We start from the raw sequence: 27,178 nt of genomic DNA, 5'->3' as shown, positions 1-27,178 counted from the left end.
CCTGTACTGTTCTGGAGTAAGACCAAATCTCTTGACTAGGCATGCCTTCATCTGCTGGTATGATTCTGCATCCTCTCCCTTCAGGGTCAGGAGTCTATCCCTCCTAGCTACTGGAATCAACTCCCACAGGAGTGCACCCCAAGACCTAGTGTGAACCCTACTCATTTTAAGGGCCCTCTCAAAAGCTGCTAGCCACCTGTCAATGTCATCCCCCACCCCCCGCCCCTGTGTACTTGGGCACTATGCCCTTGGGAAGTTTAGGTTCAAATCTGCCACCCCTGGACATCTCAACGTCTTCTTCACTTTCGCTGAAACCATTCCTCTTCTCCTCCTCCCGCTCCCATTTTCTCCTAACCAAGTCCAATTTCTCCTTCTCCAAGGCAATCAGCTCTAATTGAGCTTGAAGCTATCTCTCTGCAGGAGACGGCAGTGGTGCCTGCATAACGAACCCTTTCCCACTCCCACCACCACCTTGATTCACCTGGTTAACACTAGTCATAATGGAAGAGGTCTCATCCTCACCCCCCTCTTGGGTGAGGTTGGGGGGAACATCCTCCCACCCCCCTGGGTTCTCCTCAGCTGCCCCAGCCCAGGCCTGCAGGGACTCAAGCAACCCTGCCTTCTTGGCAGCAGGCAGCCCCCTAAGCCTACACTGTGCCCTAAGATTAGCTATCTTAAACTAGGACAGTTTAGCCAGGTCCAGCTCCATGGTTCCCTATTTTTGGGTCACAAACTAGGCACAACAGACTTAGAACAATTTGGAAAAATTGAAACAATGGATTAAAAACACTTTAGTCCAAATTCCCAAAATCAAACTCAAAAGTTTGGTTCTAAGGCAATTAAGAGGCTCCTTATAATCTTAAATCATTCACTGAAAGGTGTACTTTTTAAACACAAGTCCTCAACCACACCTCTGAGCACAAAATGTTGGAAAGTGGGCTATTGGTAGGGGCAAATGTAGGTCTGCTACTGGCAATAAGGCCACTAACAAGGTAGGACTCAGCATAGGTCTTAGAAAATTATTCCTATGCTCAACCCTTGGTAGCTTGGCTGCGAGCAGGCAGGCGTAACTTCAAAGACAGGTATGTAAAGCATTTAAAAACACAATTTCAGTAAATAATTAAGACACAACACATAATAAAAATCCAACACCAATTTATAAAAATAGGAAATATTGTTATCTTTGAAATGACACTGAAATGAAAAAAATCCAATGTAGGGAACCAGAGATAGGAATTTTCAAAGATTTAATAAAATATAGCACTTAGAAGATTATAGCACCATATTGTGATACCTGCTCGCGATAGACAGGGCCAAAGTCAAAGTTTCAGGCCGGGGCGTGATGGAGCCCTGAGTGGCTACAGCTCCCGGCAGGTCCCGGTCACCTTTCACTTAGAAACTTTTCTGGAGCTTTTCTTCCCGAGGGCCCTCAAAGCTTCCAGCCAGTCTGGATCCGGTGAGGGGTCGCGGCTTGAATTGTGACAAGGTCCCGGTCACCTTTCCTGGAGTGGACTTAGAAAATTTCTCAAGATCGCTTCAGCGGGCAACCCAGGAATCCAGGTCGGCACACGATGGAAGGCAGGTGGCTTGGCTCTCGCGGTTGCTCCCGGTCACCTTTTCTACGAGCGGACTTAGAAACTTTTCTGGAGTTTTTTCTTACGGGGACTCTCGATGCTCCTTATGTAGCCGGATCCGGTGAGGGTTCTGCTAGCTTCAGTTTTCTTCTTGTCCCGGTCTAACTCTGGAAGTTGGACCCATGGAGCTTTTAGCCTGACAAACCTGGCTGAAGGCAGACGGCCTGGCTGGCCAGGTTGAGTCGGTCCCTTTATGGAGCTTTTTTTTCAAAGTTGCTCCAAAGTTTTCCAAACTTCTTGAACTTCTTCCTGAAATTCCTCAAGGGGTCCCAAAGTGTCTCAAACTTACTCCAAGGGTCTGGAAGCTCCCAGATGGTCCTTGAAAGTTGAGGACGTCAGTTCCCACAATCCACTAGTACAAAACCCTTACAAATCCAAAAATGGTTCTCCAAGGTGTAGATTTAGTTGGTGATGTTCCAGATGAGCTCTTTTAACGTGTATCTTTCAGGGAGTCCACTCTTTAGTTCCTTTTTCTGCAAGATAATCCACAGGGCTGAAGATTTCAGATGGTGCAATCTTCAGATTTCAGGCCTTAGGAATCTTTGCACAGCAAAACTTCTCAACAGGGCACTTCTTGCTTCTGTAAGTTTCAAGCAGCATATCTGAGAGGCTCTGCCCCCATCTCACATACTTCTTCCAAGTTCTCTGGGTCATGCAGGAGGTCACTTCTTACCAATGGGAGCAGGGTAACTCCTCAAAGTTATGACCCCTTCCTGTAGAGTGTGGCATTATTTTGTCCCAGAGTGCATCACATCTTTGTGAGCAGGTGGCCTGATATATGCTATCCACTAGTTCTAGTGCGCACCTTGTATCAGTCCAAACAACCCCTTATGGTGATAGGTTAAAGACAACCTTTATTGAAAGCTATCCTAGTGGTAGCTATGGAGAGCAGCCTTCAGGCTAAGTCTTGAAGGAATGTAAAGCAGCTTGTTTTACCAGTCTATAATCTCTTGAATGATCAAATGAAAGGACAACCACACCAGGTATATATTTAAAATATATGTATTTAGGTTAAAATACACCCCTCTACTCTCTTTATGAGACTGGAGTTCGAAGTACTTAAGTTACAAGTGAGCAATCATCAGTAATAGCACAAATACACGTTTGGGCCCTAGGGGCGTTCCAAACCATATACCACAAAAGTGGTATAAGAACCACGACTGAACTAGACACAAGGCCTAGAGCCTGTAGAATCGCTGGGACCCCAAGGAACCACCCAAGGTAGTGACACAGGGGACCTACGGGGACTGTTTGCAGTGTGTGATCACAACCGCGGGTTCCCGTTATCTTCTATGGGCAATGTCGCGGTTGGAAATTTAAAGATTAGGGACACGTAGAATCGAGTCAGGACCAAACCCTTTTGAACTTGAGAGCACCGGAGTACACGAGTTACCTCACCCAGGGAAGCCAGGTGCATAGGTGTCTTTTGGTGTCGGGTTGCGTCGTAGATTTGAATGGAAGCCTGCAAAGAAATGCTGCTGCCGTGAAGAGGAGAAGTGTCCGAAGAGATCCAAACCTGGAGTTGATGGGTGTCTTGACTCTTCAGCCACGAGGTCCAGGAGGTGTCGACAAAGTCCATGAGCCAGATGCAAGCTGTCCCACAAAGTCTGTCAAGTGCTGCGGTGACGGCGACCAGATTGGACCCAACAGGCCTTGGCAACGGCATGGCACTGGAATTCAGAGAAAGGACTGCGGTGCAGACCAGCAAGGTCTGAGGGACTCACCCAGCAAGGGTAAGTCAGGACACGTCTGGAGCAACCAGGAAAGCCTAAATAGAAGAGGAGTTGCCTTCATGTGGACCTTCTAGCCAACAGGCTAGCGATCGCGAAGGAGCCTGAAGTGGTTGCACTTGAAACTGGCCCACGGGTCACTCGTGGAATGGAGGCCAGCAATCTTCAGTGCAGGAGGTGCTCAAGGCTGGAGCTACTCAGAGCTCAAAGCACAGCTTCAAGGATCCCCAGGAAGATGCTGTTGCTGCAAAAGATCACGGTGTCCAGGGGTCACGGTTCTACGTCACCCACGATAGCCACAGGCCTCAGCTTTGCTGTGGACTCAGGGAAGCCTCAGGAAAGTCTAGAAATCCACCTCTGGTGAGGCAAAGACTTCAGCGTCCGGCAGGAGCTTCAGCAATGCAGACCGGTCAGTTGCTTTTTTGGTGCCTGCCAAGCAGGGGAGTCACTCCTTGACCCCAAGGGAGATTTCTTCCGTCTTCTAGTCGAAATAGAAAGTCGAACGTTCAGGATTTATGTTGCAGAGTTTCGTCTGAGGTAATCTAAAGTCACAAGGTCTGGGTTCCCATACTTATACTAAGTTTGGGGCTTGGACATACTCTAGGGACCCACCTATGGAAGGTTTTGGAAAGAGGGGCGGTTACACCCATTTCCTTTGTCCAGTTTCGTGCCAGAGCAGGGACAGGTAGCCCTTGCAACCGGTTTGAACTGGACTATGCACAGGGACACCAAATGTGCCCCCAGTGCAGGACTTCAAAGCACCAGAGAGCGCTCCCGCCCAGCCCCAATACACATCTGCCTGTCTGGGGAGGTGGTTACACCTCCCTTCGACAGGAAGCCTATTGTACAGGCCTCCCCTGCCGGAGTTTTGGTCAGCAGCAGGAGGCCAGACCCGTGTCTGTGGCAGAGGCATCCATTTTGTGATGCCAGGGCTCAGGAAAGTCCTACCGGGTTTGACCAGTGTGAACATGTCTCTCCCTCTAGAAGGGTGGAATGCTACCCCCGCCGCCAGAACTGGCAGGGGGGTAGTATTCCAAGATGTTTGACACCAAACACGACATGTTTTGATGGAGACATTCCAAAGTTAGCATTTACCGCAAGGTTATAATGCAGTTAAGAGTATATGGTAAGGCTGTATCACAGAACAGCCATAAGGAAGTATTTCCGAAAGCTGCAGAGGGACTCAGCTCATGCTTTGGCACCCTCTCACACAAAACCAAGCACTCTGCCTTCAGGATTGTCGAGGCCTGCCATAGGAGTGATTTATAGGTTTATATGTGTCTGTATATATATGTGGATATAGGTAGCCTATACCACTGTAAGGGGTGCAAGCACACCCTTACCCAGGCTGCAGTAGCAGACCTGTGGTGCTATTTTGGAGTGCTTCCCGGAGGTGGCATAATACATGCTACAGCCCCTGATAGGCCTCTGAGGTACCTATGCCCTAGGTACATAGTAAACCATATACTAGGGGCTTATAAGGAACTCCAGAATCCAATTAGATATGTAGCTAATGTACATGGAAACCATTTTAGAGAGGAAGCAGCTGGCGTTGGTCCTGATTAGCAGGGCCACAGCCAGACTAAGGTCGAAAAACTGTGAAACACCAGCAAAAAGTGGAGGTACCCATGTGAAGCCGATCCTACTCTCCTACAATCTTCCAAATCCATAATGGCTGATTTTCCAGCAAGGAGGTAAGAGCTGGCTAAACACACCCTAGGATGGCTAATTTACTTAGACTCTCCCCCCTGCATCTGCTCATACCTTCCTTAATGCTACCATCTGCCTGTGGTAGTAAATTCAGAGCTGTAAATGATACTGGTCTCTGCTCTTCTCTTTGAAGTCTATGGTTTATGACTCCTCCCCCTGTCCTCGCATTCCTATGGAACAGCACACTGCCCAGCAAAGCCTGTTAACCCCAGGGGCTCTTTATCACCTCTACAAGGTAGCCTGGCTAATCCACTTAACTCTGACCAATCAGGTCAGACCACTGGAAGGCTGAATTTTGACTTACAAACAAGAAAGTCTTATAACTTCTTGTATGTACACTTTAGGAGAAATTCAACAATATGATATAGTTGGATTTGTTTATACCATTCTGGGAAGTCTTTGAATGGTATTTCTAACCCTCTCCTATCAAGAGTTATTAATCAATAACTTCCTAAAATGTTAACCTATGTAACAGGGGATTTGCAATGTAAAAAATTATGTGGGTCATTTTTCCAGCACCAGGACTTACAAAAACATATTTTATGAGTACTTGTCTTATATCTACAGGAACCCCATCCCATGTGCAACTAGGGGAGACTTTAGGGGTACTGAATCAATAGAAATATTGCAGATTCTCTGTCAACAGTGCTCCTAGCATCAAAGTCGAATTTGAGCAGCACTTTACCACAATGTGGGGAGTGAAATGTGAAATTTCACTTTACACAGGCATATAACAACTCATTTTATAAGGATGTACCTTATAAATACCTGACCCCTGGGATACCTAGGGGAGACCCTGGGGTCCCTAATAAGCCAAAACACCATAGGTTATCCATTTCTTAAGTGCCCCAAACACCAAAGTCGAGTTTGGGTACAATTGACTTTTTAAAAGCAGTCCTGGCACCCAGGGCTGTTTTTAAACTGACCTCAGGCTTCAGCAGTGCACACATGCAAGTGCAGAAAAGGGCTGCTGGCCTCTAAACTGCCATGCCCCATGGTGCTGGGGACTTCTAGGTAGTTTCAATCCCACTGCCCTATTATATACTAGGGGCCTATAGGGGAGGTCATGCCAATCACAGGGGTACCCCACCATACGATTGTGTACCCTAGTGTAAGTAGGAGTTTTAACTGTATTCTAATGTGTCTCTTTCAGCATAGCACTGGCCCTGGGCCTGGTTAGGCAGAACCCAGGGTCAGTCAGAATCAATTACCACCAGTATCAGTCATCAAAAAGTTGGGGGGTGCCCAGGGCACAGGATGACTTTGCAACAAGGAGGATTATTGATCTTCTTCCTAGTCTCGGTGCATTGATCAGGTCTTGTAAATGAGTGGTTTACAGTTCCCGTTGTCTGTATGCTTGTCGTCTCCACCCTATGTGATCTGAGGTGTAAATATTGTCAAGGGGAAGCATCTGTTCCCTCAGTTGTATATATGTTTCTACACTTCTTTCATCTCATGGTCCTTTTTCTTGCATCATCTTATGCTCTCCTCGAAATAGGATCTAGAATTTTCTCCTTTTCTTTCACCCTATTGGTCATCCATCTTGAGCACTTGCTCAATAAAATCAGAGCACTCATTGGGAGGGTCGATTACCGGAGATAAGACATCCTTTGGATCATCACGCAGGCCCCTGTAGAATAACAGTGTCCTTTGTTCTTCTGGCCATTGTGTTTCAGAAACCAGTTGATTACAATTGGAAATGTAGATTCGGGAGGCCGTTATTGCTAGCTTGCATGAAGGTGTGTTTAGCAAATAGGTTCCTCATGGCTTCCTTGAAGGCTGCAAAGTTATATAGCAGAGGGTCGTTGGATCCTACTAACGGTATGGACCAAGTGGCAGCATTTGCCACTAGATAGAAATCACAAATGCCACTTTGAAGCATCATCAGGAAAGGATGTGGGCTTGTAAAGAAACTACAACTTCAGAAAAATGCCATATTTCAAGCTGTCTCCAGAACAATTTTCAGGAGCAGCTCATGGTACGGAAGTTAGGCGTTACCACTGTCAGATTCATCGCAGGACTAGTATTGTTTTTTTGGGGCAAAGAGGCCCCGGACAAAGCCTCAGGAGTTGGAGCGACCCCGCGTTATGGTAAAGCATGCAGGCTGAAGCACATGAGTGGGTTTTTTGGGTTGGGCCCCCAAGTATTCCCAGTAGAATGCTGTCTGGGGTCTGAGACGTTATAACTAAGGCTTCTGGGTATCCCTTTTTACTGATTTTTGCAGATAAATTGAGACAGGAAACATGTGTTTCCTGTCTGTGTTTATTTTTAAAAGGCAAAAAGTACTGAAAATGATGCCTCTTGTGAGAGACTCTCTATGCGGTCTTTCATGAATACCAGGCAACAGCTGAGCACGTAGGCAGCATGGAGAGTTAAAAAACAGGATGAGATTTCCATATATTCTTATTATAACGCTTATATGTACATGTGAGTGCAGTGGTATGTTGTGCGTGGCTGCTTAATTTGCTAAAACGTGACAGGCATCCATGTTTTGAGTGCATGCACAATAGTTAAATAAACGTGGAAATATATAAGCTTGGGCGGAGCTTGCGTAGTTGTTCTCCACAGAATTTCATGGAGCTACTGGAAATCTCAGTGAAATTCAGCAGAGTTCTGTGGCCTGGCAGAGTCACTCATTGCCCTTCTGTCTCCCCCGCATCCCTTCTGCTAAACCCCCGGCCCCCTCCCGCTAAACATCCACTCCCCCGAACCCTCCCACTAAACCCCGGCCCCCTCCCGCTAAACACCCAGCCCCCGCCCACTCCCGCTAAACCCCGGTCGCCCGCCCTCCTCCCATGTAGTAAAGCCTGTTGGAAGACTTACCTTCCTCCCAAATCGGTGTCCTGCCCCTGCTGCTGCCTCTATTCAGCTTCCGCTGCTCCAGTTCAATTAACAGGAAGAACTGCGGTGCGCATGGCGTACCCCTTGAAGGCATGCCTGACCCTATCATGGGATTTCATACACTGATTTGGGAGGAAGGTAAGTCTGTCAGCAGCACTGGTAAACTCCACTCCGCTGCGATTGCAGAGTTTTGTAAAACTCCGCAAAATTCGCTGGCCGAGCGGAGTTAACCGCCCAGCCTTAGAAATATACCATTTCGAAGCTCCAATTATCTTCAAAACGCAAAATGAATATGGATAAATACAGATGGGAATGTGGAAAAAACAAATACCACGAGACCGGAAGCCCTAGTTATAACTCAGACTTCTGGGTCTGATTTTCTTGTCATAAAGAAAAAACTTCGGTCTGTAAGGTGGCAAGGGCTCGAGCGAGCTCAGGCACTGTGGGAGTTTCATGCATGGGAGCTTGTGATAAATCTTGGGTTTGAAAAACCTTGTCAGAATCCATCTTCACCTTAGCAGACTGTTATTCATGGGCTCGGCTTTCTGTTAGAAAAACGGTTTCCACTCACCTTGAATCCAATGAGTCTTTGGAATTGAAGAGTATACCATGGATCCCTTTCGGGGACTAAAATGTCTGCTGGAGTATAGACACCAATCACCAACCAAAGTTGCTAAGGGGGATGGCATGAAATGAAAGAGAGAAGCCACTGCTTTGGTTTCGAACGTCACCTCGTCTCACTGGAGGAAGGAGGGACATTCGTTTCTTCTATAGGAAGCAACGAGTCATAATCAGAGGGTGCAAAGTGTCTTTGAGGAAAAAACAAGAAGAGATCAAGGACTGATCCTACTCTCTAGCTTCCCACTTCCTGAATCAACCATCTTTCTTCTTAAGGTTCGTGCATATGCTGCTGTCTTACTCCAAATCTCTACTCTGGGGTCGTCTACTTTTGGCTTCTTTCTAGATAGTTCACGTGCTGGGATGGGTACTTCACGAGAGGCCTTGCTCTTCTTGATCATGAACTAGGATTGATGAGAGTGAAGTTCATGGTCCTGTAACCTGAGAATAAACTGATTAGAAGAATACCCAAGGAAACTATTGCCCTCCTCTGACTGCTGTCCACCATGCCAACAAACACCTTAGGTTAGTGTAGGGTTTGTCATCAACATAGCCTTCTTGTAGGCCGTGCTCTCACTGGCACCTGTAATTCTCATTGTGTTCTCTTTCTTCTTGTAAGTGGCCTACCACAGCAACATGCCAGAAGTAGTCTTGTATTCAAATATCAGCTTTGGTTTAATCAGACGGTTCTACAGTATTTGTTCACTAACTCAAATATTGTCTTTGACTCTTCCAAACAGTTCAAAACAATGAGCACTAACCTTATGTTTTCCTAGATCAGGGTTTCAGCAGGGTCAAGAAGCGCATGCAATGCCTTCCTACCAAACTAGTATAATGTCTCTTTCTCTTTGTGTTTTCTTGCAGGTCCTGAATACCGAGATGATGATCGGGATGAGGAGATACCAACCAGAGGACTCCTTATCAGGAAGAGGTGAGTGAAGATCAAAGCTGCAGGGCTCATGGTGGGGATGCTCTTCTTTTGGGAACTGTAGCAGACCTCAAGGGAAGGGTGCTTGAGCTGGTAGGAAGGATGAAGGGGAAAGACCCAGGGTGCAATCAATGGAGGGAGGGGGAGACCAAGGAGTCGCACATAAGGATCAGAAGAGGTAAGGGGGGCATACACATGTATAGGTCTGACACCAAGGATCTTGACACCAAGGAACAGAGGGGACAGGCTTCCCTAAGCGTGATGCTTAAAGAGGAACATTGGAGAGTTTTTTTCCTCATTGAATTTCACATCTTACACTTCTATCCATCATCCATCCATCCCTCCCTTTTACTCATACACCCTCCCTGCCTTTCAGTCTTACATTCTTATGTCCATCCTTTCACTCACTCATCCATGCATTTATCCATCCACCATTCATCCATCCATCCATCCATCCATCCATCCATCCATCCATCCATCCATCCATCCATCCATCTATCCATCCATCCATCCACCATCCGTTCTTTCACTTACTCACTCTCCCAAGTTAATTCTGAGCCTTTGTCTGCCGAGATGCAGACAGAGAGGCCCATCAAGAACCCCACCCCACTGTAGCTGCTAAGGGGGGATGACACTACTGATGCAGGCAGAAGCTTAACTGCACATTTTCCTCTTAGTCCACTAGTGCAATTGGTGCCCACAGCTGGTTACTTCACTCTCTTGGGCCTCTATGGTCAAGATAAGGAGCACTCTGTTATGCTCAGCTCCATAACTTATTTTTTCTAAGTGAAACCAAATGCAGTACTAAACATGTGTCACTGCCAGGAGAGCAGCCCCCTGCACCCCTCCCATAGTCTGTCCCTCTGTGATGACCAACTAATTGTTGCCACCCACTCCCTTCTTGTCTCATTGACCTGCCCCACCCCACCCCCAGCCATTGAAGTGGATGGAGTTTTGCAACTCCTCCCAGGGCCACTGCTTATGTGCCCCAGAAGCAACCGGATCACTCACATCCTAATTCAACACTCCCTCTCCTGTGATTTCACTGCTGTAGCTTGTACCTGCAGGTGGAAGAAAATCTCGGCCCTCTGACACTTGCGCAGTAGGACATCTGCAAAGTTCACTAGAGTTCAGCCAAATGTTTCAGCACAATATATCAAGCAGTGATTTATTTTCAGGTGCTCTGTGTATTCTTTCCTCCCCACAGAGGGTGGCAGGGCAATGCCCTTTTTCTAATGAACATCAGTTTCCCCTGGAAATAAAGCTGTTCCACTTTGGTTGTAAAGTTCTCAATAACTTTGCGTAGAACTCACACATACCTAGTTATGCTCGAAGTTGCTGAGGGTCTCTGGGAATTGGTACTTCTTAAATGACCTTTGACAAAACAGGTCATGGAGCAATACCTGTACCTGAGTCAAAAATGCTCAAGATACTCCACTTCATGTACAACAAATTCATATTTATACTTTTTTAGTCTCAAACCTTTAGATCTAAGAGGCTAAAGCCCACTGTCAAGTATCTACTTATGCGTTTTACAATTTTTGCCAAAAACGGATGCGTCATCTTGAGAAATTAGAACACCAGAGAGTTCTTTTAGAATCTTACTAATAACACATTGAAAACTGCAGCGGCAGACGCAAGCCCTAAAGTCATTCTGCAGTACTTAAATACCCGGCTTCAAGTCAGAAAATCAGTAAAATGCCTAGATTCTTTTGCTATGACCACTTGGTGGTAAGTAGTGCACTTATCAAGTTTAGAGAAAGGTTTTATTTCAGCCAACATGATTATCATCTCATCAGTCTTAGGTAGTGAATGACCACTCACCCATATTGTTTTGTTTAAACTTCTAAGGTCAATACAAATTCTTAATTCATCATTCTTCCGTGCAACCACTACTGTTGCATAACTGATCAATATGATTTTCCAAACCTTCTCCAATACTCATAAGTACAAATCTCAATTTGTGTTTTACAGTAATACTTTCGCCTTTCATTCATGTAAAATGTTCAAACCCATCAAGTATTCCAGCTTCTCTTAAAAAATTTCACAATTTTTTCCAGTATTTCCAGCAATCCCAAAGACTCCTCATCAAACTTGACATCGTCACTCTACAGGACTTGTTGGGCACAACCTGGTTTGAAGATAATTACTAAACAGCCTTGATGATGCCATCCAAGGATGTCAGCACCAGACCTAGAAACAAAAATGTGTCCTAGTACTTGTGTTTCTTAAATTTCACCACTGTTTCAAAATAAACTTCTAGAACAATTATAGATTTTTAATGTTTGGGGGACACAGCACTTTCTGCAAGGCTTTGTTTTCAAAAGAGCTCCTAGAAATGATGACAATATTTGACCCAGAGTCAACAAAGGTATCATAAGTCCCTCAATAAGAAAATCTTCAATATGATCTTTCGATTTGGGAAAATCATTTTCATGTACTCTCACACTCATAAGAATACTATCCAGGTTACTTGTTAATTCATTTTCAACCTCAACAACCACTGCATTCACTACACTTTAAGAATGCCTTGTGGCTTATTTAGCACACTATGGCAAAATGCCCTGTAAAAGCATGTGTAGGGCATTGTTTTTCTAAACCTTGGCATTAATTAAAGGAAGCAACATGAAATGTTGGCCTACAATCAGAACAGCAATGATTTACATTAGCAATATGTTTTCTTTTGGAATGATTTTCCAGGATTGGGTTTGTTGCCTCTGACTGTACACAAAATATAATTAACTCCGCTATTAAGTACTTATGCCAACTCCTTGGAATCTTGTATTCTGTTGGCTATTTCCATAACTTCCTCAGGTGACAGGTTCTGACAAGTTAATAGTCTCGCTTGTATTTTCGTATTATAGAATCTAGTGACAAGTTTGTCCATATTTAGTTGATCAGTGATTGTTTAAATTCACATTTAGATGCCAAAACTCTCAATGAGGCCATATACATGCCAACTGTTTCCATGGCAGTCTGTTCGCTAGAAAATAATTTATGTCTCCTGGCTACTAAATTAGATGGCTTGCAATAATGCTTTACCAGCCTCTTGACAGCTTCCTCGTATTGCTCAATTTCTTCATCGTTATCTATGCAAGGAGATGTGAAATACCTTATTGTCCTTCCAGGTCCAAAGAGTGTTTCAAAAGCTTTCTCTTTCTATCTGGTTTGAACTTGAACCCATCTAAGGCTCGGAGAAATGCATTAAAGGCACTGAACCACTCTTTCCATTCAATGGCTGGCCCTCCTGGGGATTGTGGGAAAGGTGGTGGAGGACTCATTGCCTCCATGCTTTATATTATATACTCTTCACTATTTTTTAATTATATATATATTTATTTTTATATATATGTTTTTTTAAAACATCTCCTTTCATAAGTAATTTCGCATAAGCAGTGGTAAGGGATGCAAATCTTGATAGTAGATCTAGGTCAGGCACTTCCTGACAGGGTAAAATAGCACAGCCATTGCACTTTTGACACTATATGGGCTGAAATATTGAAGATGGAAAATATGGCGCTGTAGAACATTGTGGAAACTTGTTTCAGACCAACAGCCGCAAGTTTGTAAATCACAAAAGCATCTGCCCTTGTACTCACAACAGCAGCACTACTTCCACTGGCCTCACACTACGATGGGGGAGATATGCCATGGGTGTTACGGTGGGTGCTCCAACGAAACTCACATGACATTTGACACATTTCCGAATTTGCAACAAGCTGTCAAACCTGGGAATGCGTCAAAAGCCTATTCGTTCCCAGAGGAGTCATAGGGGAGGTGCAACGAGAAGTAACATTATTTCTCCTTGTTTGTTCCTCTTTCTATATGTGGTGCATTCAGCAGCACACATAGAAAGAGGAACTTGCCTCCATTATTTGTTTTTGTGCAGGAAGGTATACTTTCCTGCACAAAAGCAATCGTCCCTACAACACAGACACCCCTGCACCATGGTGCAAGGGTGCCTGAGTTGGTGCATTGCAGCCATTTGAACGCCAGTGCAGTAACAGAAGACAGGAATGCACCGTATCTCCTAGATACACCACAATCCTGCCCTCTTCTTGTGACATAGGGCAGCGCAGCAGGCAGACTTGCAGCGCTGCCCTATGCCAGAAGTTTGTTAATGAGGCCCGGGGTGTGTTCCCATCAAGGCACTAGGGGGAGGATCAAAAATGATTCTTTGGGAATCAAAGCATGCAGAAGATCACAAGCTGTCTCTATAACAATGTGATCAATTTGTGTTTCATCTAACCTGCCACCAACACAACCTCAAAACAGCACAGCACATTTAGTGGTCACAGTAGATCCTCTAAGTTGTAGCTGCTGTAATATTCTGATTTAGACGCACCTTATATCTGGCAAAGTTTGCGTGACCTTTTGCAGCACGAACTGTCTCCCACTTGCAAGAAAGGAACTCTGCTTTCCACCATTATTCAAGGCTACATGGAATAGCGCAACCCCAACAAAAGAAAACACACTGGTGTCAAACCAGCCAAATATCATTTGGGCCCTGGGGATGATCTCAATTGCAATTTAAGTTCCACTGTTATGGAGGTCGAAGCATTTCAACGACATATATTAAGGGCCTCATTTACACACTTTTGCCATAGGACAGCACTGCAACCTTTCCTGCTGCGCTACCCTAGGGAACAAGAAGAGAGCATGGATGCACTGTATCAATCAGATACAGCTCATTCCTGTTCTCTTACCCAGCTCTGGTACACAATTGGCTGCCATGCGTCAATGCAAGTGTGTCTGCATTGTGGGAATTCTTGTTTTTGTGCAGGAAGGGACACCTTCCTACACAGAAACAATCAATGGAGGTGATTTCTGTGGTATCTTGCATTCTTTACCAATGTTCTGTATTCAAGGGATGATGCACTGCTCTGTAATCCATGCATCATCCCTGGAATGTACTGTTGGAAATACTTGTGTACGGTTATAAGCTCTAGCTGTTGTGCGACTGCCGCTGTGGATGGGGTCTCCTGTAAAGATCTTACTTAAATAAAGTAGATCTGTTTAATGATACTTTATTCTTTTTTTTCTTCGACTTCACACGGCTACCTGGTGGATTATATTCAATCGGAAGGATGGGAGACCCCGACACAACGCTTTGACAACGTTAGCGGTGAAAAAGCAGTTCATGTGAGTGGCACCACGACTGAACAAAGAAAAGCAAAACTTGTATTTTAGAAGTCACAAGGCCATTATTGTTTGCTTCTTAGACTGTGACTGTGACTGTTGACGCATGTGCATGTGAGCTCTGGGTACCCCACTTGAGCATTTGCTCACTGCAGCTCTTCCTTGACACCCTAGAAGAACAAGTTACTAACCTAAGGTAACAATATATCTGTAAGAAACATTAGTTAGTTATAGATACCTTACCTTAGAATTATCCCCAGGCGTCAGACTGGATCCGGAAAGTTTTTTCGTCAGCAGTACCCCTGCATGTCGGAAGGTGGCGTCGGTCGGCTCTGCGTTGTCGTTGGCATTGTGTCGCCTGGATGACGTTGCAGCAGCTACTTAGAAGCTGCCCTCGCGCGCTGACATCAATTCTGTACATGACTTTCCGCGCCAGAAACGCAGAGCAATCCAAGACACTGACCACTGGTGCACAAAACTAGGGCCCTGAAAGGATAACCTTAACCCTAGAAATCAGTTCGCAGAACGCGGAGGATGGGTGGAGCGGTAAGGAATCGATAGCTAACTAATGTTTCTTACAGAAATATTGTTACCAAAGGTAAGTAACTTGTTCATCTGAAAGAAACACGTTAGTTATAGATTCCTTACCTTAGAATAGATACCCCAGCAATACCAACCCCGGAGGTGGGTCTGCGAACCAAGTTCATACCAGAAAGTCCTGGAGAACAGAACGGCCAAAGAAGCCGTCTCTTCGGACTTGACTGTCCAGGCAGTAGTACTTGGTGAACGTTTGAAACGATGCCCACGTAGCCGCCTGACAGATGTCATTCAGAGGAACGCCTCGTCCCAGAGCAGTAGTGGCTGCCTGTCGCCCTGGTGGTATAGGCGCGCAGCCCCACTGGAGGCTCCTTCTTTGCAAGAGAATAGCACGTTTTGATACACAAGACGACCCATCGGGAGATAGTCTGCTTGTGTACGGCCTGACCTTTCCTGGCACCCACATACCCAACATAGAGCTGGTCATCCATCCGGAACTGGTCGGTGCGATCCAGATAAAAGGAAAGCGCCCGTTTTGGATCCAGACGGTGGAGCTTCTCTTCCTCTTTCGAAGGATGCGGAGGCAGAAAGAAGGTGGGCAAAGTGATGGTCTGCCTGATGTGAAAGGCAGCGACAACCTTGGGCAAGAAGGATGGACGAGTCCTGAGGACAACTTTGTTCGGATACACAGACAGAAAAGGAGGCTTCGAATAAAGCGCCTGGAGCTCACTCACTCTTCTGGCAGGGGTTATGGCCACCAGGAATGCAGTTTTAACATTTAAAAGCCTCAAAGGACAGTTGTGAAGTGGCTCAAAGGAAGCGCACATTAAATAAGTTAAAACCAGGTTCAAGTCCCACTGAGGCATAACGAAGGAGGAAAGAGATGAGTTATGCCTTTCAAGAAACGATTTACAACCGGGGACTTAAAAAGGGAAGGCTGATCTGGAAGCCGAAGGAAGGCAGAGATGGCTGAGTGACAGCCCTTGATCGTGCCCAGAGCAGAGCCCTGCTGGGCCAAAGAGAGAAGGAACAAGAGAACCTCAGAAAGAGGGGCAGAGAGGGGATCCACAGCATTTGCTGTGCACCATGCAACTAATTTTTTCCACCGGCAGGCATATACCGTCTTAGTGGAGGGACGCCTGGCTGCCCAATTACATCACAGACTTCAGGAGGCAGGTCGAAAGACGTCAACTGCCGCCACTCAGTCTCCACACGTGGAGGCTGGACAGGATCGGGTGGAGGGCCATCCCCTGTTGCTGCGACAGAAGATCTTCCCGAAGAGGCAGACGGGTCAGAGGATCGATGGCCATGTTGAGCAGCTCGGATACCAGACTCTTTGTGCCCAATCCGAAGCCACAAGAATGACTTGGGCACGGTCGTGCCTGAACTTCTTCAGCACTCTGGGCAGATGTGATATAGGTGGAAAGGCGTACAACAGACCGCAACTCCACCCGCGACAAAAAGCGTTAGCTAGCGAACAGATCTAACCAAAGCTCTCCCACTGCCGAAAGAGACCTTGGACGACCTCTGAGTGAAGATGCTATTCGTGATCCATCATGCACCTGTGGCTAAGTTCATCGGCCCTGGCGTTCAGTGAACCTGCCAGGTGTTGAACCATCAGGGATATGCCCTGATGTTCCAGCCATGTCCAGAGGTGTAGGGCCTCTTGACATAGGGTCCACGACCCCACCCCGCCCTGTTTGTTGCAGTACCACATGGTGGTGGTGTTGTCCGTGAACACCTGCACTACTGTTCCCTGGACAGAGGGAAGGAATGCAAGACAGATCGCCCAGAGCTCCAGAAGGTAGATATGGAGCTCGGACTCCGCCGGAGACCAGATGCCTCTGATCTCCGCCTCTCCCATGTGGCTGACCCATCCCAGAAGGGATGCGCCTGTCACCACTGTGTGTTCTGGTTGGGGAAGGGAGAGGGATCTGCTGTTGACCCAATCCTGGTTCATGAGCCACCACTGCAGATGTCGAGCAGTGGCCTCCGAAATCGGAACGCAGTTGGACAAATTCCCCTGATGCTGCGCCCACAGGAACTTCAGGTCCCACGGCTGAGCCTGCATATGCCATCTGGCATGATCGACCAGCAGGATGCAGGAGGCCATGAGGCCTAGCAGCCTCAGGGTCATTCTGACCGAAACCCGGGATAGAGGCTGTAAGATCGAAATCATAGCCCGAATATCCCGGTCTCGCTGTTCGGGAGGATAGACCCAAAAACGCAGTGTGTCCAGAACCGCTCCGATGAAGAGGAGCTTCTGAGAGGGAGTCAGGTGTGACTTCGGAACATTGATTGAGAACCCCAGAGAATGCAGGGGTCTGCCGTAGTCTGGAGGTGGGAGACGACTGCTTGGGGCGAGCCCGCCTTCAACAACCAGTCGTCGAGATAGGGTAAGACTGAAACCCCCGATCTGCACAGATTAGCTGCGACCACCGCCATCACTTTTGTGAACACCCGAGGGCACTGGTATGGCCAAAGGGGGGGCACAGTAAACTGAAAATGCTCGTGGCCTACCGTAAACCGCAGGTAATGCCGGTAGGCCGGCAGGACGGAGATGTGAAAATAAGCGTCCTGCAAGTCCAACGCTACCATCCAGTCTTGCGGGTCGAGGGCAGACAAGACCTGAGCAAGCGTCAACAACTTGAACTCCTGCTTCCGGAGGAAGCGGTTGACGTTCCTGAGATCCAAGATAGGACGCTGGCCCTTGTCCTTCTTGGGAACCAGAGAGTAGTGGGAATAACAACCACCGCCTACTTCTGGGACAGGAACGCGCTCGATGGCTCCCTTGGCCAAGAGAGCCTTAACTTCCTGCTGAAGAAGTGCCAGGTGATCCTCCGACATGCGGTGGTATTGCGGTGGCATGGCTGGAGGGGTAGCCCCTTTGGACTACCTGCAAAACCCACCTGTCCGACATGATGGTGTGCCAGTGGGGGAGGTGATGGTCAATCCTGCCGCCCACTGGCATTTGATGGGCCTGAAATGTTGGACTAGGAAGGTTTGGAGGCTGCTGCAGAGGGAGGTTGGTGGACTTGCCCGCTGGCCCACGGAACCACAACGGTTGTTCCCACGTCCCCGGCCGTGCGAAGGTTGGGTAACTTCCTGCAGCCTGTGGCTCTGGGCAGGACGTAGCAGGGCACCCCTTCCGTAGCAATGAAAGGGGCAAAAAGTGGACTGTGCGGGGCAGCTGGCGAGGTGCAAGGATTTGCCCGTAGCTCATGAGTCCTTGAAACGCTCTAAAGCATTTGTCGCCGAAAAGGTGACGGCCATCAAAGGGCATGTCCATGAGGGTATTCTTGACATCCCCAGAAAAGCCAGTGGATCTCATCCAGGGGTAGTGTCTAAGAGCTACTGACATAAAAATCGTTCTACCCAGAGAGTCGACAGTATCCAGTCCACAGCGGATGGCAAACTTGGCCATATCCCTCCCGGCGGCAATAGTCTGGGAGAGCACTATCTGGGCCTCCTCTGGACACTGAGGCAGCCCTTTCCGGTGGAGCTGTAGGGAATGTGCTGTGGAAATTTAGCCTGCAAACTGAACATTATCTGCGCCATCTTGCCTCTCCCCAGCGCCACGCACAGCGAATGCACGGCCGCCATTTTAGGCACCCCACTCTCTCCCCGCTCACTCTCGATCGCCAGCGCTTTCCCCTGGCGCTGCGAGCATCCCCCGCGCGCCGGCCACCCCCGCTCTCTCATACAGGCCATAAACCCTCTCCTTCTGCGCGACCCTGCTACGGAACCACATCCGACCGACATCCCATACATGGTCATGCCTCTCCTTTGATAACCCCCTTCCTCTGCGCCCCATTGTCCGAACTGGTCCCAGGCCATCACCTAGCCCTGCGGATGCAGTTTATTGCCCCTACTGTAAGGGAAACACCCCGCATCAAAGGGATTACAGTAGATCAAAGCCCCTACCCCCTGAGACCCGGCCGGTTGCACACACCCCCGGGAATTAGCGGAATTCCCTGCTGCGCGATAGCCATCTCCCACTGTGGGTGGGGTGGGAACTTCTACTGTATCTATGTATGGGATCGGATCTGAACCGGGGCTTCAGGGGATATTCCCCCATGCATCAAGGGAATCTCAAGAATGTACTATGTGTAATAAAGCAATAAACCAGTGTATAAGAGACCAGGTCTCAGAGATGCAGTTAGAGCACCTCGTGACGATACCTTGCTGTCTGATCTGATGTGTTCTGCTCCGACGGAATAAAACTTTGTTTCCTGCCTTCCAGTCTCCGGCGCCTGCCTCTTTCATTGGTAAATTATCGAGTGGTATAAGAGGCGATTACCGCCGGGCAAATACTTGAAAGGTTATCGACTGAAACTGCCGCTACCATTTAACAATTGGCGTCCCAAACGTGGGGCCCATCAGCGACACGTGGATCCAGTGGGAGAGGTCCCGACGACAGAGTGAACGGCTGCAACGATCGGGAGAGCTCCTGCCCAATAGACCCTCGTCTGGCAGCCGATCATCCGAACTTCACTGGTTCCGAGCAGACCTCTCTCGAGTGATCTACGGTCCTGACTGGGAACCATCAGGAGTGCCGCGGCAAATACGGAGAGTAGAGGACGATCGGGCGCTGGAGGCGGAAGACGAGAAACTGTCCACGCGGTCCGGGTAAGGTCGTGATACACGACAAAATGCGAAATAATTGATTGATTGTTTAAAGCTTTGGAAATACTAGTATTGCTCATTGATTGTGCTCATTGATTGTTCTTTTTGAGATATTCGCTGTCTACAAACGGGGAGGAGTAGAAATACTCTCTCTCTCTCTCTCCCTTTGCAGATAGTGAAGGGTAGGTAACGCAGACTTTTGTCCCCGTTGAAACCCGTCGTGCCTATCTTTATCTCCCCATTGATTGATTGTCCGAACATTGATTGTTTTGGAGAATAGTGCTTTTTGAGATATTCTCTGTTTGCAAATAACGTAGAATAGGAATATTCTGTCTAGTCTTTGCAAATAGTGAAGGGTAGGTAATGCTGACTTTTGTCCCCGTTGAAACCCGTCATGCCTATCTTTATCTCCCATTGATTGATTGATTGATTGTCCGAACACTAGTTGTTCGATATTGGTTCTTTGGAGGTATTCTCTGCTTACAAATAACGAGGAATAGAGATATTCTGTCTAGTCTTTGCAAGCAGTGAAAAGATAGGTAGTGCTGACTTTTGTCCCCGTTGAAACCCGTCATGCCTATCTTCTCCCCACTGATTGGTAGTTGGTTCTGCCCGGACCGCTTATTAGAGGTGAACCATCCGGCTCCACTGGAAGGCACCCCTAATAAGGACATGTTCACTAAATATGGACTAGTCGCCGTAGCTTATAGCAAACTGTGGCATAAATATACCAAGAAGGACCCCGAGAGTCAGTGGCCACTGATGGGATCCTTCGACGACCATAAGATAGAAGCGCTAGAAATAGCTCTGCGTAGCAATAAGACGACGCCTACTATGCTTGACAGTATCGGCATGTGGCGCAAAGAAGCAACGCAACGGAAAAAGAGGGAAGAAGTAAAAGCAGAAAAGGAATTACGAAAGGCAGCTCACCTTGCCGCTAGAAAGTCAGAAGAAGACATAAAGGAGAGAAGGGAAACTAAACTAAGACAGGAGCCCGAAACCTCAGGCCAGTACGCTGTTAGGACCCCTTCTTTGCTCTACCCTGAGTTGTCCTCCAAGCAGCGAACGAATGATGAATTACTGTTAGGTCCCCCGATCATTTACATGCCCCCTCCATATGCACCCTCCCAGTCAGTAGTGCAACACCTACAACCCCCGAACACGAGCGAAAGCAGTACAGGGGCCTCGGTCCTCACGGCCTCCGCGCCGGCTGAGCCTCTTGTACTGAACCCAATGTCGGTTACAACGCTAGATGACCATGAGATGGGAAAGAAAGAGTCCACCAGAATGAATCGATTAACAAAGGATGAACGAGCAGGAATTGATAAGATAGTAGGGACACTGATGGAGCGAAAAGAAAGTGAGGAGTATATAACAGACGTGTATAACTCGTATGCCGACAGCCGCAGACGACACTTCGTCGTACGGCTCTGTTATCACGCCCTGAATGCGTATGAGGAAAGATACCACGATAAAGGTCCCGAAGGCTTAGCAGCCCTATATAGGAAGGTAGACATCGGAGAGGAAAGAGAGGGCGACGTTACGAACCTCTTCACTCGTACACTCGAGGTCTACCGACACCTTAAAGAACATGGACAGACCACCAAAGCAGAAACCCCCATAGCGACTAAGCCCCAGGAAGGGAGGGCTGATGCCATGATGCCCATTAAAGAAGCTGCCCCCTACTGGGTCCCCCCACGAGGTCTGGGAACACATGACGACATCAACCACCAAGATGCGAAGGGAAGGGTTGTATATAACTGGGTCTACCAGCCGTGGGACCGGCAAGACATTTTGACCTTTAGAAAAACTCTACCCGACTTAAGAAAGAACCCGACTGCCTTCTACACTGAACTGGGTACAGCCTTAGGTTCTACGATTATGACTTTAGCAGATATCGACTTGTTCTTTGGGCTATGTCTGCCGGCTGATGTGTGGAAACAAATCCGGAAAGTTGACCACGCTGAGCCGTTCGGATATACCTGGGTACAACTCGATACCATAGATAAGCAGCGAGAACCAGGACAGAAACCCCCAAAAGCCATATTAGAGCTCCCAGACAAGATTGTACTAAAACTGAAGACTCTAATCCCAGAAAGAAAGGTAGACTGGTCGATAGTAACGGCTTGCCGCCAGAAACCCCAGGAGGATGTGTCTGAATACTTCTCCCGATTCGAGACTGTGTTTTCCGATTACAGTGGCCAAGACATGACCACCGCAACCGGACATCACCTCTTTGTCCAGAATTATGTGAAGGGTCTGACACAAGAAATTTCCCAGAAACTACAGACCAGCGAGAGTAGCTGGGCAGCCTCCAAACCCGCAGCGATTCTCCAGATGGCCCAATACTACGAAAATCAGAAAAACGAGAACGATAGGGCATCAGAGAAGAAGAAAAAGGAACTGAAGGAGAGGGTAATGATAGCACAGTTGCAAGGGGTGACCATAGGAAGGGAACCCCCGAAAGAGAATTACCACCCAACCGCTCCTAGAAAGCTACCCCCTAGAGACCATACACCTGCACCCTACAACGGACGGAGAGACTTAGATGGGAACCAATGTGCGTTCTGTAGAGGGTTCGGACACTGGAAATCCCAGTGCCCGGTCCTTCTGGAACTAAACAAAAATAGGGATCCCAGAGACACAGCATATGACCCCAGAAACAGAGGACAGGGACGAGGGCACACGAACGACGCAACCAACGTCAGGCCAGGCAAACCAAACACCTTTGACCGCCCCCGACAAAACCAGTGTCAGCAGTCCGACTATGAAAGCACCCATGACTTCGCATAGGACCGCCAGGGGCAAGGGAGGGATCCAGTCGAACTCCGTGTTGACCAGCAAGGCCCTTACGTCACTGCTAAGGTCTTGGGCACAAAATCCCCATTCCTGGTAGACACTGGGGCGACACGTAGTGCGCTATCCAAACGACTGATCCCTAGGGCACCCTTGTCTGGCTCACATGTAACCTCAATAGGCTTCGATGGAACGCCCTCCACTAACCCCTTATCAGCACCAATCTCCTTTGACTTAGAAGATAACACCACTGACACGACCTTTCTGCTCTCCTCCAACACCCCCGATGCTATTATGGGACTTGATTTGCTAAAACATTTTCGAGCTACCATCAGATGCTCCCCAGACGGAGTTCGAGTCATCCTACACGATAACCCAGATCTGTCCAGACCCTGTCACACACGGCGTATGCTCTCTATAACCGATGCTGACATGTCCCTACTCGACACATTACCTTCACATCTATGGGCTAAAACCGACTCAGATGTAGGGCGCATGGTGATCGACCCGGTACACATAACCGTCCGACCGGACGCAGTGCTCCCAAAGCTTCCACAGTATCGGATATCACCCGAAGGCGAGAAGGCATTGGTGGAAATCATCGAATCCCTGGTCGAGGCAGGAGTGGTAGAAGAAGTAGTCAGTAATGTTTGCAACAGCCCTATCCTACCCATTGTAAAGAAGCAAGGCGAGGGGGATGAGAAAGCCTACCGTTTCATTGTTGACTTGCGAGAGGTTAACAAAGTAGTCACACCCCAGTACCCCGTGGTCTCAGACATCACCACCATCCTCACCCTGATTCCATCCACTGCCACCATCTTTACTGTTATTGATCTCAAGAACGCATTCTTTTCCATCCCCATCCACCCAGACAGCCGCTACCTGTTCGGATTCACTTTAAAAGCCCGTTCATACAGATTCTGCAGGGCACCCCAAGGCTACACTGAGAGTCCCAGTATTTACAGCCAAGCCCTCAAGAGGCAACTGGATGCAGTCCAACTACCCGATGGAGTGGTGTTGATACAGTACGTCGATGACATTCTTTTGGCGGCCGACACCACTCCATTTGCCGTCACAGCCACCATTCACCTCCTCCGCTTCCTTGCGGAGAACGGTCACAAGGTCTCCAGAAAGAAATTGCAATTCTGCCAGCCCCAAGTAACGTATCTAGGCCACCTACTATCCAAAGACGGGAGGAAACTTACCCCTGACCGAATTCAAACCATTCTAGAAACCCCTGTTCCCAAAACTCAGAAGCAAGTGCGGTCCCTAGTGGGCCTCACCTCCTTTTGTCGACAGTGGTTGCCAAATTTCAGTCTTATCGTAAAACCTCTGCTTTCCCTGCTGGCTAAAGATACCCCCTTCCCCCTCCCCTGGACACCCGAATGTCAATCCTCCTTCAAAGAATTACGAGACGCCCTCTGCTCGGCCCCAGTCCTAGGAACCCCAGACTACACTAAACCTTTCTCCCTCTACACCCACGAAAGGGAGGGATGTGCGTTGTCTGTCCTAACCCAGTCCATAGGCCCCAAGCAACGCCCTTGTGCCTACTTCTCTGCCACTCTTGACCCCGTAGCCAGAGCTTTGCCCGCCTGCCTTCGAGCAGTAGCCGCCGCTGCTGTCTCTATCCGGCAAAGTGAGGGGATCGTGCTCTCGAACCCCCTCACAGTATTGGTACCCCATGCTGTTGATACCCTCCTGAACCAAACCAAGACTCAACACCTGACTAGCGCACGACTGACTGGTTATGAACTGACTCTGCTTGCACCCCACATCACATTGAAACGATGCACCACTCTGAATCCAGCTACTCTACTACCTCTCCCTGACGCTGACCCCAATGCATCCCCTATACATGATTGCGTGACCCTCACCGACGAACAAACCAAGAGTAGGGTTGACCTCCGGGATACTGCCTTCCCGGACCCTGACGGAGAACTGTAGGTGGATGGCTCATGCATCAAGCTCCCTGATGGCACCACCTCAGCTGCCTATGCAGTCACCACAGCTCGAACAGTTGTTGAGACAGCCCGCATCACACAGCGATCCGCACAGGCGGCGGAACTAATTGCCCTCACACGAGCCTGCATCCTGGCAGCAGGGACAACCGCAAACATTTACACAGACAGTCAGTATGCCTTTGGGGTAGTTCACCACTTTGGGCTCTTATGGAAAGAGAGGGGATTCTTGACTTCTCATGGCACACCCATCCTGCATGGAGATCTAGTCTCTGCCCTGACCGAAGCAGTCCTCCTCCCCACACGGTTAGCTGTGATCAAATGCCAGGCACACAAGAAGGTGACAGACATTATAGGACAGGGAAATGCACTAGCTGACATTACTGCCCGAACCACAGCCGAGAACAGGTCCACGACCCGCATGTACGTGACCAGGTCACAAACTGAGAAATGGAAGGATGCTAGGGAAACGATTAGGGATATCCAACTAGCCAGCACACCACACGAATTAACTGAATGGGCCCGGGTGGGGTTGAAGGACGATGACGGTTGTTGGCGAACTAAAGACTCGAACAAATGGTTGCTACCCGACTCATACTTGATCCCCATGCTGACCATGGCACACTCCCCCGCACACATAGGGTCTGCCCCCATGATCGAACTCATCTCCAAAGTCTGGCACAACGACAGAATACCAGACTCAGCCAAACGTCTGGTCCAACATTGCCTAGTATGCCTCCAACACAACCCTGGGAAAGGAACTGCTGTACCCCGGGGAGGGTTTGGGGTCCCCAATCACCCCTTTGAAGTCCTACAAATGGACTATGTCCAGCTAGAAAGGTGCCAAGGTTTAAAGTATGTACTTGTCGTTGTGTGTGCCTTCAGCAAGTGGGTGGAAGCCTACCCAACCCATGACAACACCGCTATGACTACCGCAAAAGTACTACTGAAGGAATTCTTCCCCCGATACGGCCTTTGTCGAATTTTGTGGAGCGACAACGGCCCCCACTTCGTAGCCGAAGTTATCCAACTCATCTTAAAAGGGTTGGGTATAAAACAGAAATTCCATGCGGTCTTCCACCCCCAATCTGCAGGCCTGGTTGAGCGACACAATGCCACATTGAAGCTTAAGATAGCAAAAATAGTCGCCACCACAGGACTAAGATGGCCAGACGCTCTCCCACTAGCATTGCTATCAATGCGTTCCACCCCCACCAAACACCACTTAACCCCCTACGAGGTCGTCTTCGGGCGGCCCATGAACCTTTGGACTGCACCAAAACCAACTTCTATCCACGACGTCCCGGACGTCCTCATGTCTGACTATTTGTATAACCTAACTAAGACGTTGTCTGTTATCCATCAGCAGGTGCTGCACGCCATTCCCGATGTTTCCAGGGGCCCCGGGCACGACATCCAACCCGGTGACTTCGTCTTAGTGCGTAACTTCCAGCGCACCAAGAGTCTGGAGCCCCGGTGGACGGGCCCCCTGCAAGTCCTGATCACCACCCGAACAGCTCTTCGAGTGGAGGGGAAACGCAATTGGCTGCATGCACACCACTGCAAGAAGGTATCACCGACCCTGACAACCACGGACAACATCACCGCCCAAGAGGAACTTCTGGACAAAGACCGACCATCCCTGAGCCGCTGCCCGGATACAGAGACACTTGAATTGATTGAATATCCAGATCCCACTGTGCCATCCAAAGAAGGGTATAACTTGCGACGAAAGGAGAGAACTTCGGCTAAGCAGACCACAGGCTAAGTGGAAATCTCAGAACGGTAGCCTAGTCACCTCAAAGGCCACCAGGAGAGAAACTAAAACAAAGTCTGTGGTTCTGCCCGCTACCGAGTCTCTTGAAGGTGATGGGAGCGCCCGACATGAAGATGATGGAAGCAACCGGACGTCCGAAGATCCACTACAAAAACCCAAAGACTGACCGAATGCACAGCTTTAAGACAATAGCACTTTTCATTTCCCTTCTCTTTTGCCTTCTCCTCGTGGTCACCTTCTGGATCATGGAGGAGAGCACACCCGCTCATAAGACATTGCTGACCACCGTTCAACCTACCACCACGAAAGAACACCATCTGATCTCACTTTCACCCCAACTCCGAGAAAGGCGTAAGGAGTTCTGGAATAACTCTTTTGTGCAGTTGCTCCACCAACACAATCTTGCCACCAACGCCACTAACTGCTGGATCTGTGGATTGCTGCCCCATGCCACTGGGCACTCAATCCCTTTCATCCCTTCACCTTTTTCTGTCCATGGTTCCTGCCTCGCCTGGCTGATCCTCCTGCAGGAGAGCTACAAGGACAATGCCACTTCCGGCAGAACCATGTCACACTTCTACCATGGGTTCTGGCTGAACAAAACTGGTAGAACCTCCGCCCTCTTCTGCCCTCTGAGATCGAACACTTCCTTTCACATGGACATCCCCGCCAAAGAACGAGTTGAAATGCAAGTGTTCAACAATCCAGCCAGACCCACCTTCTCTTACCTCCGAAAACGGACAGCCGCCACCCTAACAGTGGCCCTGTCCGTCATCAACATCACTGGATCTGTATGCCTCGAAGGCCTGGGGGCACAGCTGGTGGGCCACAGCTCCTGCCTCATCACCCGAACATTGGACTCAGTTGACCCACCCTCCTTTGTT

The sequence above is a fragment of the Triturus cristatus genome, chromosome 3_2, assembly GCF_964204655.1.
Source record: "Triturus cristatus chromosome 3_2, aTriCri1.1, whole genome shotgun sequence".
NCBI lineage: Eukaryota > Metazoa > Chordata > Amphibia > Caudata > Salamandridae > Triturus > Triturus cristatus.
Note: the sequence above shows the minus strand (reverse complement) of the source record.